Source organism: Pleurodeles waltl, chromosome 3_1, assembly GCF_031143425.1.
Source record: "Pleurodeles waltl isolate 20211129_DDA chromosome 3_1, aPleWal1.hap1.20221129, whole genome shotgun sequence".
Lineage (NCBI taxonomy): Eukaryota > Metazoa > Chordata > Amphibia > Caudata > Salamandridae > Pleurodeles > Pleurodeles waltl.
In genome coordinates this window covers 1,319,763,222-1,319,781,283 of record NC_090440.1, presented here as the reverse complement: position 1 = coordinate 1,319,781,283, position 18,062 = coordinate 1,319,763,222, and the positions used below count along the sequence as shown (strand labels likewise).

General features: G+C 43.0%; 1 protein-coding gene across 1 annotated transcript in view; it reads left to right on the top strand.

The window, feature by feature from the left end:
* The window catches only part of SLC15A2 (solute carrier family 15 member 2), a 429,960-nt gene that overhangs the window by 48,113 nt on the left and 363,785 nt on the right, over positions 1-18,062 (top strand). The gene's annotated exons all lie outside the window — the stretch shown is intronic.

Here is an 18,062-nt window from a genome sequence, read left to right as displayed (position 1 = left end):
GGGCGGTTGGTTTTGAAACCACCCGAGGGTGGGAGAGGGAGGAGGAAGTGGAGCAGGATGAGGATTTGGCCCATTTGTAAGCCTGGCGGGCTTCCGAGTCAACAGCAGCCGTCACCACTGCACGAAAGAGCCACGCACGCTCTCTCCTCAAAGCACACTGTCAGCTGATTGTTTACATTACTTCAGACTGTTTTTTTTATTTTTTATTTGGGACAACGAGTGATAGCAGTCCGCCACACAGTATCTGCTTATGCCTGTGAAATATACTCTACACACTCGGGTTAGACCGGGACAGAAAATAGGCCCGTGTACCAAAATATGTGCCCTTCATTAGTGAGTCACGTCGTCAAAAAGGTGGCCCCCTATCAGTAAATCGACTAGCTAAACACAAAGTGGGACGTTTTGCAAATCAGGACAGCTCTGAACTTGTAAAGACAAACTGTACACGCGGTTTTGCAAGATACGTGTGTGATTGTATGCATCTGTGTTTGCTGTAGTCAATGTTTGTGGCAATTCCAGAAAACTAAACGGCCCAGCACACCATAAAACAGACCTACAAACAGCTAAATAACCAGCCCACACACACTGACCTGTCAGACCAGCCCTCGGGCATTGCTAGATTGCTCTCTAGGTGAATACGAACCTGCCAGACACCTCAAAATGAGAGCAAAGGGGCTGTTTTTGTCTGACTGAAGGTATAAGGGGTACCTTGGATTTCTGAATAAAAAACATACAGGTAAAGTTCAAGTGGAAATCGGATAAAATGTCTTACACCCCCGCTCAAAGTGGCAATTGCAGGCCCGTTAAATCCATAGGAGCCGAGCGTTGGTCCAAGTTGCCAAGTTGCCCTATTAAAAAGTATAGCGTTTCTGTTCAAATTAGAAACACAAAAAGGGACACTTTTTTAGATATGTATTTGTGTGAAAGCAAAGAACTGTAGAATGATATCGGTGGAGGTTATAGGGCCAGTTGCACTATTGAATTGAGTGCACTACCACTCCCAAAGGAGCATTTTGGCGCTGCACGGAAGGCCACTCAACTCACACATGTACAAGATCACAAGCCAGTTAGGAGTCTTCTTCAGAGGATAAGAGAGTAACGTAATGTATTGGGGCTGAAAAAATCCACGTCTTTAACTGCTTTCTAAACTTAGTGTCAGAATCACTAAGGCCCATAGTTTAACGCCGGCTACCGCCATTCCAACGCGCAAGCCGGGCGTCATATTTAAGGAATGACGGTAGCTGGCGCTGCGGCCTGGTTAGCGTTAAAATAAATGACTCAAACCGGGCAGCGGAGGCGTAGGGAAGACTGGGGTTTGTGCGTCAAAGAATGGTGCAAGTCAGGTTAGAGTAAAAAAAAATGACTCAAACCTGACTCTGGTCATTTTTTGATGCACAACCCCCATGGAAATTACTCCTGTCTTAGCAAAGACAGGAGTCATGCCCCCCTGCCCAATGGCCATGCCCAGGGAACTCCTGTCCCCTGGGCATGGCCAGTGGACACAGTGGCATGCAGGGGGGCCCAAGTTCGGCCCACCATGCCACCTAAAAAAGAAAAAATACTTACCTCTACTTACCGTAGACGGGTCCCCCCATCCATGGGTGTCCTCCAGGGGTGGGCGAGGGAGTCAGGGGGTGTCCCTGGGGGCAGGGAAGGGCACCTGTGGACTGCTTCCATGGTCAGTGACCATGGAAATGAGCCCACAGGTCCCTTAACACCTGCCCTGACCCAGGCGATAAAAAAAACTGCGCAAATCCGGCTGGGCACCATTTTTAAGGCCTGCCTCCTCCTATGAGTCAAAATGACACGGGAGGATAAATAAGGCGCACATGCTTTAGAGTCATTTTTTTGCACAGGAACGCCTACCTTGCATGTCAGTAGTGCAAGGTAGGTTTTCACGTACAAAAAATGACTCAAGCTCCATAACTTTGGTGCTAGACGGGTCTAGCACCAAAGTATAAATATAGAGTTAAGTTTGCGTCGAATTTGCGTAAAAAAAAATGACACAAATCCAGTGCAAACAGAGTATAAATATGGGCCTAAATCTTTGGGAGCTGCGAAGATGGTTCTAGGCCTTAGTGCCTATACTGTTATGGATTTACCTCCTCTAGTTCCTAATCTGAAAGGGACTGGTTTGAGTAGATTTGCATGTGTAGATCTCAAAGATCTATTTGTAGTGTACTGAGTGAAACTGGCTGACATATATCTCAGGTCTGTAGCTTTGTAGGCTCTTAAACAGCACTCTCTTATGTACTGGCAGCCAGTGTACGGCCTTCAGAGCAGCTGAAGAGGAAGATCGCCTCTGAAGTTTTAGGACCAATTTGGCAGCTGCATGCTGAATGACTTGGAGTTTCTGAACAGTCTGCTTAGAGAATCCAGCATATGGACTGTACAGTAACCCAGTCTAGAAGTTATGAGAACACATGCCAGAGTCCTTCTGGCTGCCATTGGAAGAAGATCTAATAATTTCCTCAGTGATTTTATCTGGTTGAAGCACGTGCAAGCAAGACCGAAAAATCCATGCAGGGTAATGACTGCCTCCCTCCCACCTGTGCTGCTGCCAGAGAAAACTGGTTTTCTAAGACATTTTAATAGCATTCTAAGGTCATATGTGTTCACATGAAAGTTCAAGCATAGGCAGCTGGTTAAATTAATAAAATGATCACAGCTTTATGAAGGGCAAGCACCTTTCTGTGGAAGAACACAACTTCTGCCAAATGAAAACATATATGTCTGGCCCCCCACATGTAGGCTGAGCCAAAGCCTATGTCTAATGATGCTCACCTAATTGTCTGGCAACAGCTGCACTGTCAAGCCAGACCATAAAATGGTAACTGTAATGACAATTCATGAATCTCTGATTCATGTTGTGATTTTAGGCTATTGTGTGGGTATAGTCAAGAGTCTGTATCTTCCAACTGCAGCTTGACTGAAGCCAGACTGAAGAAGCAGAGAGACATGGGTGTTATGGAAAGTACACTGAGCCTAGCAACTGCAGATCTTCCTATCTTTAGTAAAGTCTTGATTTTATTAAAGATATGGAGGTGAGTGTTATGCATTCTTTCCTGGTTTTATCATAGTATATGTCCCATGAATCTTTGAGAAAATAACTGCAAAGTGATGTCACAATTTATGTTTCACAATCAAGTCAACCAGCATATAAACACACTTCACTGGGAGCAACAAGTCCTCTTTTCTTGCAAGAGCTAACCTTAAGTGTAGTAAACCACAGAACCATAGCAGCAGGGCCCAAAACAATGTATGAGCCTTCAACAGAGCAGATAGCTCTTTTGCAAGGTTTAAAGCAACAGCCCATTCATGTGGATCCTTGATAATAAGAGTCGAGTTGAGTGCAATTCTGCGTTCTGCCCAAGAACTTCTCTCCTCACAACATGATGATAAATTCAAGCTGCATTGCAGATGGGGATCCATGTCAAATTGATGAGGGAGTTGTTCTAGAAGACACCAAAAGGAGAAAAGAATTAATTTGCGGTATCAAGAGTGGTGATATATTACTCACTTCTGTGTCTTTAATAAAATTAATACTTTCCAATATTAAAGCTAGAAAAATCTAAATTTTCTTATGACTGGAGGCCAATTTCCCTGATTAATGCCACAGCTAAAGTTCTGGGCAGCGTGCTGTTAGCCCGCTTGGAGGTGTGGGACAGTGAAAATAATATATTCTCAAGAACCCACTATAGCTTTAAACAAGGACGTGGACAAGTTGAACAGTGTCTTAATCTTGCTCTAATTATCAGCAAGTATACTAACTCCATGAAGAGCGCAATACACCTGGCCTTCATGGACTTGTGAAGTGCTTTTGGCACAGTAAACTAAGAAACTCTGGACCATTGATTGGGGACATAGGTGTGGAGGAACCCTTGGTTATTCTTCTTCTGAGGCTTCATTGGAATACCACAGTAAAAATACAATATGGCCCTGGTGGTGAAAGCACCAACTCTATATTTTCTACTGATGGTGTTCGTCAGGGGTGTAGTCTGGGCCCCTTTTTGTATCTTGTCTAAGTTAATGGTCTGGAGAATTGTCTGCAGCAAAAGAAATTGGATTATCCAAGGATAGGTAATTATTCTATCCAGTCGCTTCTTTATGCAGACGATGCTGTCCTACTGGCGAGAACGTTGAATAGCCTACAGAAAGACCTGGATGCCTTTGTAGAATTCACATCCTTATTGGACTTGAATGTGAATTTGAAAAAAAACGTGCATAATTGTATGTAGGCCAAAAACAGCTAAGACCAAAACCATCTACCTACAAGGAAATCCAGTGGAAAAAGTCCCTGTCTTTGCTACTTAGGTATTCTTTTTAATAATCAGCTGAGATGGGATCCTCTTGTAACACTAAGGCCCATATTTATACTTTTTTTGTGCCGCATTTGCGCAATTTTTTGACGTAAAAGTGGTGCAAACTTACAAAATACAATTATGTTTTGTACGTTTGCGCCGCTTTTGCGTCAAAAAATGATGCAAATACGGCACAAAAAAAGTATAAAAATGGGCCTAAGGGTGTAGCAAGTTAATAGAGCAGTCAAAGCACTGTTTTACAGCTAAGCTTTGTTATAAACCTCTTAGAGAGATGCTGATCCTATATAAAGCAAAATGCTTGTCAGTCACACCTTATGGAAGTTGTGTGTGGAGATATAGCAACTGTTTAAAGCTCCAGGTTGCAGAGAATGCCTTTCTCAAAAGATTGTTGATGGTTCCCCCCAAAAGTCCTCAACCTCTTTTTTTTATTTAGAGATGGGCCTAAACTACCTGGAAAATTCAAAAGGTGTTGTTCCTTTCTTGTTATGGGTCAAAATATGGACCACAGGCAAACTAGAATTTTCCAGACAAATGATATCTGACTGTCTTCCTTGTACAATGAAGAGAAAATCACATGGTTAGGACACATTAAATGTGTTTTCAGCGAATTAGGCCTCACTGAGTTTTTTGATGATGCATTTCGCCTACAGTTAAAACCCTTTTAAAGGCAGCCTATGCGGAAAGGTCACTGGCTACTCACTAACGATCTTCTCTTCGGCTACATCCTTTTGATGACTATAGTGGGATTGCCTCTGCCCAATTTTTGCAATTCTATTTGTCACTTTGTCGAATTGACTAGGTTCCGCTTGCATACTCTGTACTTTTTAGTGGCATTCCCAACATAAGGAGAGTCGGTGGATCAACTTCCTCCTTGTCCCTGTGATAATGCCTCAAAACAAACAACTGTTTACTTTTTATTATTCTGTTCCCTCTATGATTCCCTAAAGTAGATTTGTTTGCTTCCATTAATAAGATTTGTAAGGCCTAGTTCATTCCAAGATGGCTTTAGACTCTTCTATTCATTGGAGTCTCAAGACATCTGTTTCAGGATCCTTGAACTTATAAGGGGGACTCTTTCCATTATGAAACAATATGGTTAATGGTTATCTCAAAATTGGAGAGCCAATTATGAGATAAGCTGATGCAAACAAAGTTTTTTTATAAAATGTATTACTGTATATTTTCTTTGAACTTGTAGTCAGTGATCCTTTTAAGATTATTCTTCCTATTACTAGCTTATAGCAAGTCTTGGATTTTTAATATAATTAATTAATAAATTAATAAATAAATATATATATATATATATATATATATATATATATATATATATCTCAAAGCAAATCCCTTTCAGGGTTAGAGTGAAGCATAAATTATGCAAAAAAGAAAAGAGAACTCTGGGTAGTTCCCAAGTTTAGGTAGAGAGCAGCTCCAGTAAGGAGCACCCTGCAACACTCTAGACTTGCTCACCTCAAATGTCTGTTTATCTAGCAAAGTTTTTAAGCATAAGATCAGCACAGTGCTGTCCATGCCGAACTAGATATGGACAAAGTCTTTAAGCATAGGATTGACACAGTGTCATCCTCCCCAAGCTGTAAAATGACAAAAACCATTCACCGCTCCATGCACACTATTACAGTTTTGGACTGGTAAAACACCACTCAAGCCAACCTGGAATGAGTAAAAGCAACCCCTGACACGTGTTTTGCTCTCATTAGAGCTTTTCAGAGGGATTTAACTTTGTCCAGACACACGGGAGCACCCAGTATAAGTCAAAACAAATCCCTTTCAGGGTTAGAGTGACGCATAAATTATGCAAAAAAGAAAAGAGAACTCTGGGCAGTTCCCAAGTTTAGGTGGAGAGCAGCTCCAGTAAGGAGCACCCTGCATCACTCTAGATTCACTCGCCTCAAATGTCCGTTTATCTAGCAAAGTTTTTAAGCATAAGATCAGAACAGTGCTATCCAAGCTGAGCTAGATATGGACAAAGTCTTTTGCCACTTGTAGTGCAAAATCTTTAAGCAAAGGATTCACACATTTTCATCCTCACTGAGCTGTAAAATGACAAAAACCATTTATTACCCCAGATACAGTATTACAGCTTTGTACTGGTAAAATACCATCCAAGCCAACCTGGAATGAATAAAGGCAACCCTTGATACATGTTTCGCTCTCACTAGAGCTCTTCAGAGGGGTTTCGTTTTGTCTAGACAAAAGGGAGCACCCAGTATAAGTCAAAACAAATCCCTTTTAGGGTTAGAGTGATGCATAAATTATGCAAAAAAGAAAAGAGAACTCTGGGCAGTTCCCAAGTTTAGGTGGAGAGCAGCTCCAGTAAGGAGCACCCTGCATCACTCTAGATTTGCTCGCCTCAAATGTCTGTTTAACTAGCAAAGTTTTTAAGCATAGGGTCAGCACAGTGCTATCCACTCCAAGCTAAATATGGACAAAGTCTTTTGCCATTTGTACAGCAAAATCTTTAAGCATAGGATTGACACAGTGTGATTCTTCCTGAGCTGTAAAATGACAAAAGCCGTTCACCACTTGAGGCACAGTATTACAGCTTTGGACTGGTAAAATACCATCCAAGCCAACTTGGAATGAGTAAAAGCAACCCTTGACACGTGTTTCACTCTCAATAGAGCTTTTCAGAGGGGTTTAGTTTTGTCCAGACCCAAGGGAGCACCCCGTATAAATCAAAACAAATTCCTTTTATGAGTAGAGAGATGCATAAATTATGAAAAGAAAAGAGAACTCTGGGTAGTTCCCACATTTAGGTCGAGAGCAGCTCAAGTAAGAAGCACCCTGCAACGCTATAGATTTGCTCACCTCAAATGTCTGTCATTGCCATTTTGCAACTTAGCAAGGCTGACACCATGTCAATCCTATGGTTAAAGATTTTGCTGTACAAATAGCAAAAGACTTTGGGCCGCATGTACAAAAGCATTTTCCCATAGACACAGAATGGGTAAAACCCTTTGAAACATCTGGCCCTTTGTCCCTATCTAGCTCGGTGTGGATAGCACTGTGCTGATCCTATGCTTAAAAACTTTGCTAAATAAACAGACATTTGAGGCGAGCAAATCTAGAGTGTCACTGATATTGCAGGGTGCTTCTTACTGGAGCTGCTCTCCACCTAAACTTGGGAACTACCCAGAGTTCTCTTTTCTTTGTTTGCATATATATACATATATATATATATATATATATATATATATATATATATATATATATATATATATATATATCGAGAGAGAGAGAGAGAGATAAATATATGTATATGTATGTATATATATATATATTATTATATGTATAAATATATATGTGTGTGTTATGAGTTTAGCATATTGTTTTTATATACTGAAATAGTGTTTATTTTGAGATTGTTTTTTTGATATTTCTTTGTGCTTTTATGATTTACTAAAATCAAATACCATTTTATGACTGACTGGAGGCTCATATTATGCTTTGTTAAAGCATACTCACAACAATGCTATCTATTGGGTAATAGGTTTGCTGTAAAATGTCTTGAAAGTTGAAGCATACCAATTAGATGATTTGAGAGTGTTGTCTAAGCCAGCTCCATATGAAAAGCCCATGGATGTCATGGCCCCTCTAGTGGAATGCTGGTATCAGTACCATCTGACCCATTTGGTTTATGAGCTCTTCCAAAGGAAATTAAACACAGAGGACATCTCAGGTCAGCATCTTTCTGTATTTATGGTTTTGAACAATTTCCCACATAGGGCTTGGTCCAGAGAGGAAAAAGAAGATAGTGGACAGATATCAGGTTTGTTTTTCTCCTACAAATATTAAATGAAACACCTGAAGGTGTTGATTACCCAGAGGTAACATCCAAAGCTCAAGCTAGGCGTTTGATGAACAACCTCAAAATCAAAATAAATTCCCACATCTCATTATATTTAGGTGAGGCGGAAACTATTGCTCCCTTCAAAAGTCAACATACCAGTGGATGTTCTCACAGTGGTCTGCCATCCTCTCTGACATGTTCTGCAGAAATTGCTGACATGCAGGTGTTTATGGTTCTGCGTGATTTCACTTTGGAAGCTAGCAAGGTTGAAACAAATCACTACTAGAACAACATCTGCTGAAAAGGGATCTGAATCGCTGTCCAAATACCAGTTATTCCATACTGTCCAAGTGAATTGGTAAGCTTTGGTGGTCTCTGTGGCACAGGCTTGCCAGATGAGTTTAGCAGCAAAGATCCATGAATTCTCCAGTCCTACCCAAAGCCTTCGAGGCTAGAAACACTAGAGACTGACTGAGGATCATTTCAGGAACTTGACTTTGTGGATTCAGCTGTAAACTCAGAAAAGACGAGTTTAGAATTTGACGGACTATTGACAGTTCCAGAAAGGAAGCTACCCCAGAAAAAGTCAGAAGTACTATCCATGCTTTTTGTCAACAAACTTGTGGTAGGACCACCCAAGATAACATAATGAATGGGAAAAAGGCATTATTTAGATGTATATCTTGGAGGAACGCATCTGTTGCTAAAGTCTGAGGATCCAGTCTTGAGCTGTAAAATGAAGGTAGTTGGGAGTTCAATCATGAGGCAAACAGTTCTACTGAGAAGGGACCCCATTTGGTAGACATACTTTTGAAAATTGAATGTTGAAGACACCAGTGGCTGCAATCTCAAAGGTCTCTGAATCAGCAATTGGCTCTTGTGTGGAGATTGTCTAGATGATAAACTGCTTAGGCAGAGAGGTTCCCCCAACTGATCTAGCCACCAGTGAAGCTCCAAACAGGATTCTTCAGCCAAATGTATTGCATCAGAAGAAGAAAGCCCTCGTCGAAGATGACAAGTTTTCAGTCCCTGGTGGGCCCGATAATGGAAGTGTCCTACAAAAATGGCTGTTCTGAGAGATGAAGTGGACATTTTTAAAACATACTTTGTTGGAGTCAATAAGGTAATATAAGAATTCCTTGTGTGTTCAGGGAACCAGGGATGATTTTTCTTGATTTATCAAAAATCTTAGCTTAAGTAACAGATCAATGAAATCTGTTAGCTGACTTTGCGAAAGATCTTTCGCCTGAGCCAAAAGAAGGAAGTTGCCTAGGCAAACTATCAGCCTCATTCCCTGACATCTTAAATGAGCTATCACCAGTCTCAGTACCTTCAAGAAGCACTAAGATTCTGATGAAAGACCTGAAGAAAGAGATTTGAAAATGAGAACTGTAAAGACTTACCCAAGGTTTGAGCTCCTTGTTGACAATATTTGTGGTTTCTATAACCTTTGTATCTCTGTGGGTATAACTGAAGTTTGCAGTCTTGTTGATAACCATAGGAACCTCTAAAGTGATTTTTCCTCGTGAAGAGTATAGTTCAGTGTTAGACCTGGCATCCTTGGGATGGTTGTCCCCAACATTTTGCCTTCATACCTCCTGTTTTTGCTGACATTTTCTTTTTTCTGGCCTTAGGATTCTGCACAGTTTACCTCTTTTAACCAGTGCTAAAGTGTTTGTGCTCTTTCCCTAAAAAGTGGTAACATTTGCTTATCGCCAAATGGCATATTTAATTTACTTATAAGTCCATAGTTAAGTGCACTGCATGTGCCCAGGACCTGTAAATTAAATGCTACTAGTGGGACCACAGCACTGATTACATTAGCCTCTTAAGTAGCCCTTCAAACATGTCTCAGGCCTGCCACTGCAGTAAACCATTTGCCAGGCCCAAACCTTCCTATTTAATACATGTAAGTCACCCCTGAGGAAGGCCCTAGACAGCCCCAAGGATAGGGTACAATGTATTTAAAAACTGGATGCAGGACGTTTTTCCTTATGCAGGGTCATCCCCAATCTTTTTGTCTCCTGCCTCCTATTTTTTCTGACCTGTTGCTGTTGGCTTTTGAACTCTGAGCACTTTACCACTGCTAACCAGTGCTAAAGTGCATATGCTGTCTGTCTAAAATTGTATGTAACTTGTTTATCCATGATTGACATATTTGATTTACTAGTAAGTCCCTAGTAAAGTGCACTAGAGGTGCCAGGGCCTGTAAATCAAATGCTACTAGTGGGCCTGCAGCACTGGTTGTGACACCCACATTAGTAGCTCTGTAATCATGTCTCAGACCTGCCACTGCAGTGTCTGCGGAGGCAGTTTTAACTGTAAATTCGAATAGGCATGTGTACCCACTTGTGAGGCCTAAACCTTCCCTTTTCTTACATATAAGACACCCCTAAGGTAGGCCCTAGGTAGCCCCAAGGGCAGGGTGCAGTGTATGGTTAAGGTAGGACATATAGGGGGTGATTCCAACTCTGGCGGGCGGCTACTGCCGCCCGCCAGGCGGAAACCGCCATTTGGCCACCAAGTTAGCGCCCGCCGGCCCAGCGGGAATGAGGCCGCAACACAGGAGCCGGCGGTGCTGCGGCGGTGCGACGGGTGCAGTTGCACCCGTCGCGCTTTTCACTGTCTGCCATGCAGACAGTGAAAAGCAGGCCGGGGCCCTGTTAGGGGGCCCCTGCACTGCCCATACCAGTGGCATGGGCAGTGCAGGGGCCCCCAGGGTCCCCAGGACACCCGTTACCGCCAGCCTCTTCCTGGCGATGAAAACCGGCAGAACAGGCTGGCGGTACGGGGGTCAGAATCCCCAGGGCAGCACTGCTTGCAGCGCTGCCCTGGTGGATTCTCCCAGCCGGGGCAAAAACGGCGGATGACCGCGGTCGGAACGGGGATTGAAGCACCGCCAGCCTGTTGGCGGTGCTTCCGTCATTCGTGGCCCTGGCGGTCCAAGACCGCCAGGGTCAGAATGACCCCCATAGTAATGTGTTTTATATGTCCCGACAGTGAAATATTGCTAAATTCATTTTTCACTGTTGCAATGCCTGTCCCTCTCATAGGTTAACATGGAGGCTACCTTTAAATTTGATTAAGGAGTAGATTCCCTTTGGGAGTGGATGAATATGTGGAGTTTGGGGGTCTCTGAGCTCACAATTTAAAAATACATCTTTTAGTAAAGTTGATTTTAAGATTGTGTGTTTGAAAATGCCACTTTTAGAAAGTGGGCTAGAAAGTGGGCATTTTCTTGCTCATACCATTTCTGTGACTCTTCCTGTTTGTGGATTCCCTGTCTGGGTCAGTTTGACAGATGGGCTGGTCGCACCTCACTCTAGACAGGGACACAAAGGGAGCTGGGATGTAGCCTGCATATCCTGATGAGCCATCTGTGCTAGGAGGGAGGGGATGAGTGGTCACTCTGTGCCTGTCCTCACACAATGCAGTCTCCAACCCCGTAGTGAGTGTCTGGGGCCTGGCCTGGGCAAGGCAGGATTTCACACTCAAGGGAGACTTTGTTTGAAGTAGGCCTACTTCAAAGGAGAAAATGGGTATAAGAAGGGTACCCAAAACCACAGACTTTAGAACCCTTCTGGAAACAAGAGGAACCTCTGCCTGGAGAAGAGCTGAAGAGCTGAGGAAGAAGAGCTGCCCTGCCTGTGACTGTGCTTTGTGGAGCTATCCTGCAGTTGCTGCTTCTGCCAGAGTAAGAGGGCAAAGACTGGACTTTGTGTGCCATCCATCTTGTGAAGATCTCTAAGGGCTTGATTTAGAGATTGCCTCCTGTTGTTTGAAGTTTCAGGGACAGCAAAGACTTCTCTCTGCCAGCACCTGGAGTCTCTGGAGAGACTCCTACTCTGCCAAGTGGTGCCCATCCAGTTCCTGGGACCCTGAAAGGAGAAGCTGGCAGCCTACGAGGAGGAAATCCACGCACAGAGCGCCGTGTGGGGAAATGATCAACTCAACTCTGATCTGCGGCTGAAGAAACGATGCGCCACCAGCTCCGCGGCTGAAAATAGATGCTCGCACGGAACAGGAGAAATGACACACAGCATCGCTGATGGAGGCTGGGAAGTCGCAACCCACGCTGCGTGGTTTTCGGATCATCGTGTGACTAGATTTCTGATGCAAGTACCGCTGGGCGTGTAAAAACAACACAAGGTCTGCCCGGACCCGAGAGTGCTGACCGGATCACTCATCGCTCTCCTGTGGAGAAAAGAAATGACGCACCCAACCCGATGAAAGGAGAAATGACGCAAGGTCCCGCTCGTGAGTGGAATTGATGCATCGCAAGCCCTTTTTGACCCACACTCGCCCATGCAGGGTTATTTGTGTCGCACCCAAGGTACATTTTCATGCTAACAGTGTTAGTGTGTGTTTTAAACTGCATAAAGACTCTTTTTGCTTTTTAATTGATAACTTGACTTGTGTATTGTGGATTTTTGTCGTTTTGGTCTTGTTTTGTTTAGATTAATATTTTCTATTGTTCTAAACCTGTGTTGAGTCATTTTGTAGTGTTTTCATTAAGTTACTGTGTTTGTTGGTACACATATTTTACACCTAGCACACAGAAGTTAAGCCTGCTGCTGGTGCCAAGCTTCCAAGGGGGTAAGCAGGGGTTAGCTGAGGGTGATTCTCTTTTACCCTGACTAGAGGGAGGGTCCTTGCTTGGGCAGGGGGTAACCTGACTGCCAACCAAAGACCTCATTTCTAACAATGGACATGAACTCTTAAGTTCTACATGTCCTAGTAGTAGTAAAAAAACCTACATTTGTTTTTCACTACTGCAAGGCCTATCTCTCCCATAGGTTAACATTGGGATTACCTTATTACATCCTATAAGTGTAATTCACAATCGTCAAGAGATAGACTTTTCAAGTGTGGTGTATCTGGAATCACAGTTTAAAATCTCAATTTATGGTGAAGTCAGATTTCAAATTGCAATTCTGAAAATGCCACTTTTAAAAAGTTGGCATGTTCGTACTTTAGCCATTTGTGGCCTACTGCCCCTCCCTGATCACATTTCTGGAGTGGGGTGACAGCTGGGCTTTGTGCACTCTTCCTAGATAACCACACACAAAGTGAGCTTAGATGTGACTTGATGGGCCTTGGTGGGCCATCGTGGTCAAGATGGGAGGGAAGAGCTGAGCACAGTCTCACTTACACCTGAATAGTCTATGTCCTGTCCACACACAAAGGACAGCATAACCCACTGTAATGAGTCTGGAGCCAGGGCAGGTAGGGCATGTAGTCTGTGCAATTCAAAGGAGTGTTTTTGAAGTCTCTCCCACTTCAGAGGACCAACTGGGTATACGTACTGGACCTCTGACACCAATATTTCAGTACACTTCTGGACCTGTGAATGCTCTGCCAAGAGGAAGGGCTGCTGTGCTGCTGAAAGCCTACCACTCTGCTGGACTACTGTTTGCTGGACTCCTGCTTTGCTGTGCTGACCTGTGCCTGTTACCCTCTTGCCTGGGTGTGAAAAGGGCTGGACCTGAATGTCTCCAACCCAGAACCCAGAGTGACTGCAAGGGCTAGTTGGCTGGCCTCCTGATCTAAAGCCTCATTGACATAACAGACTTCAAACCACCCTGCTCCTGCAACTGGACTGCCATGTGTGAGTCTTTCCTGCTAAGTGGCCATCAGACCACCCCAATCCTGGACCCTTGAAAGTGGGCCTAAGATGCTTGCTCCAGCAGAACAGATGCATCCTCTGCTGTGGGAACAGAAACAACGCTGGTATGTGGAGATAATCACTGCATCACATCTACTGCATTGGTCGGAACCAGCACAACCAGGATTGCGTCACAACTGTAAATCACACCTCAACCCCAGAGCATCACCCTTGGAACTATAACTGCAGCATAAAATCCTTGCATCTCTGGCGATGGCATTTCAACAACAAAACTCCACATCACAGCCTCTGCACATCATTGGAAACAACGTGTTGCCACGACTGCACATCAGCTCCTTGATGTCATCTCAGTAGGAACCAACATCGCAACTTCACCTCAGCTCGAGACCGATGCATCACTGCTGTTGCATGGGAATAAGTCTGCATCCCTTGTACTGTGTGGTCCGGAACAGGTGCATTGTGTCAGGACCTGGATTTAAAGTACTTTTGTTCAGCGAGCCCAACGGGGTCCATGAAGCTGGTCTGTGATGCATCGAGGTCAGCCTGAACTTTTGAATTTGTCCGGTCCGGTGCAGCCAGATATCCCTGGTTGGTATTTTGGTTTTTTAGCTCTATTTTACATGTATTCTTTAACAATTCATAACTCTACTTCTACTTATTGGAGTTTTTCCAATCTGGCTTTGTTTAATTTATTAAATTATTTTCTAATTTATTTTCTAATCTGGTGTGGGATCCTTTTTGTGTGGTGTTTTCACTGTTTTACTCTTTGAAGTGTTGCATACATACTTTACACATTGCCTTCAAGTTAATCCTGACTGTTGTGTTACAGGCTACCAGAGGGTGAGCAAAGGTTAATTTGGGTTTTTCTTGTGCCTTACCTTGACAAGAATTGGGGTTGCTGCTTGACCAGGGCTCACACCCCAGTCAAGCAATAATCCAATTTCTCACAGTTGGCAAAGTGTCTTCTACCTTTGCCAGTTCAGCCAAAAACCTGTGATTCAAAAAGGTTTCTTCAAATCACCCTTTGTGCTCAATTTGAAAATATAGAATGATCAATCTAAGTGCCCCCCAGCCTTGCCTCTTCTGCTATATCTAGAATCCTCATCAAATGATCACTTAAATCTAAAAGTTTGAACTGCCAATTTATTCAGTCCCAATCAAAACCTTTTTTGGGTCCTTTCCAAACTTGGTATAAAAGAGTAACATGTTAGGATCAGAAACAGGAATTACTGTAATATTAGTAGCTGAAGAAGGGAAAGGGCATTCGGAACGTGATCTATCCTGAGTCAATTTATTCAAAGTTTGTCTGAGTCTAGTGAAGACATACTGAGCCACGTGACGGACACATGGATTCAACTGTGTAATCTAATACAGTATCATAAGGGTGTTGAAAGGGCACTCCTGTTTCATTTAGATATATTTTATGTCTTCTCACTGGGTCCTAGTCATCTCTATTTTAATTGGTATCTGTATCATATTGATCTATGTCCTCATCTGTATCATGTAATTGACCTACTTGAATGGGAAGCTCTAGCTCATCAGACAAATTGGAAACCTGTCAGTGTGCAGGACAGAATCAAGAGAGTCCAAGGGCTTATTATTTATGTTACATTTTTACAGATCATTTAGAGAGGAAGGATGCTTGTTCCCTTTCTTTTTAAAAAGGGCATTGAAAAAGTTGAAGAAGGCTTCTAAGATACTATCTTTTGTACCAAAGCCTCTACAGTTTTTGAGAGACCAGACATAGATTCAGCTACAGCTTATTAGATAGAAGCTATAATAAAAAGATCCAGGTTGTCCCTGACTAACTGAGCTGCTTTACCTTGGTCAAATGTGCCTTTAAATATAGTGAGCATTAATGTGTGAAAATTATTCCAAATCAATAACAACAACCTAAAGAATGTGTTTAGGAATAACAGTCAATCTGCGATAAAGTTATACCAAACCCATTACTGAGACAGGCTATGAGGGCAAAGATTCATGGCTTTACTGAATAAATAATTTACAATTGAAAATATATTAAAGCTTTACGATGTGGGTAACAGGCAACAGTATCAAACCTCAAAAAGAAAGAAAAAGAAGCAAAACAAAGGCTCAGATAAGCCTGCCCAGTTGAGTCATTGTATTATGGAAAAAGGCACTTGATTCTACAGCTAAAATGTTTTTTGACTGTGAAAGATAAATGCAAATGTGCGTGTTTTGGGAAATGGCCCCAGTCCTAAGAGCCAATCTGACTAGGGGTAATGAAATGAGATGAAATAATAAGCATCCCCAATTAAACCTATATTAAAGCACAATTTAATAAGAACAGTTAAACATGTTAACATACTGAAGTATTCACCACAGTTGATGATGGAAAATGATTACTTATCTTTAGGGGCGGATGATGAATACCACTCCACCAGCAGATTTCGCAGAGTTTTGCCCACTCTGCGCAGTTCCCAAAAACTCGGCAGAGTGGCGCGAAGCAGAGTTTTTCCACTTGCTCCCACTTGCCAACCTGTGAGAAAAATCAAATAATAGACCGCCTCCTGGTGAGATTTCTCAGCGCGAGCAGTTGCACCAGGTCACTAACGCTCGCATTGAGAAACCTGCCACTGGCATTGAGGAAGCTGCCGTTCAAGTAGAACATCTACTTGAGATGAAAAAAGAAGCAGCACCCTCATGCACTGCACATAGTGTTGCTCATGCTGAATTCACAGGGTGGGACAAACTCCCGGCGTTAAAAATCAGTGCAAGCAGCACAGCTTACTGCACTGTCCCGCTTGTGGAACTCCACGTAGCGAGGCAGAGTTTTTTCTGCACTTCGTAGAGTTCTGCATAGCAGAACTCTGGGAATTCCACAAACTCCGCTCAGGCTACTTATCTTAACTGTGAGCAGCAAGATATGCAGACTTGTTACTCCCAGTCAAGAGCGTTCATAGGCCTTTTGACTGTTCATTGGTTAACATACATTGTGACATTAAGTTCTAGTTATTTCCACAAGGGGTCATTGAAAATGTGTTTGTGTTTTTATCTTGGGTGCTTTTTGAATAAATTAAGGTAAGAATGCATAATATGAGCCTCCCGCCTCATAATAAAGTTTATTAGCACACTTTCTAAATAAGATAATAAAACAACTTGCAAGTTTTTTTACAATAACAGTTCAGAGTCCACAACACAATAACTGTGGAATGGGCATTAGTCCCTTTGCAAGTCTCTGACTCTAGGTGTGCATGTGCAGCAGTATGCCAGACACATTCACAGCTGTACCCCCCTAAGTCCTATTTTACTTACAAGCCTGAAAGCTCAGTCCAAATCCGTTCTTCAATCCCTCAAAAGTTGTTTCAGGTTGCTTGTACTGTAGTATCAGTACCTGATAATGTGGCACCCAGTGATGCCACCCTGTAGTACTGTGGTATCGGTGCTGCAGTACTAAACTTACTTTTTCAAAAACTAGTCAAACACCATTGTCCAGGCTGTAGGCTTTGAATATAAGGGGTTGGCTGCCTGCAGTGGGTTGGGGGCAGGATCACCCATGGTGAGACACTGCTGATGCCTGTGTGCAGTTTGGCGAGGTTGGGTGCCAGTGGAGTGTTGGGCACAGTGGAAGTTTTGGCCAAAGGTTACCAGAGTGGGCTGAGGTTGTTTCTTCATGGAAGGTTTTGAGGAAATCCGTCAACCGGGGGCAAAAATACAAGGGGGTCCCAAAACACAAAATCTCCATGCATTTTACATAGACGTTTTTGAACAGTGCTACTGCAAAAACTGCTGAGTTACCCCAAGTTTGGCAGAAAGCTAGATCTTGGATCAGAAAGTGTGCATTTTGATGTTTGGTATAAATCTGTTCAGTAGTTTTGAGAAATTAAGGATCACATTTATTTGTATATTTTGACAGTTGGGTTTGAGGGACTCTTGTGAGAGTTCATCAAAACCAACTTGAAAAAATAGCATGCTCTGATTGGCCAAAGGGGCTTTTTTTTCCCTTGGCTTGCCTTACCTCCTCAGAGGTGCACTCCCGCAGGAGCGAGCACTCTAATTGGCTGGCCTTAACATGAAGGAAAATGCTGCTTCAGCTATTACAGGACTCCAGGGAAAATAATATAGACAAAAGTTATAAGTTATTACTACCCTGCACTTGTGGGGTGGGCTCAGAGGTTGCCTTGGGCCAAAAAAATCAAGGTTGTTGCTGTGAACCTGTGGAATTTTATTTGTAAATGCACGTGTGTTACTGCTTTAAAAATTTTGAGGCGAGGTGTGAGCGGAGCCTCCCACCTCAAGCCAGTCTTGGGGCCCGGGACCCAATCCCCAAGGGAAGATGACAAAT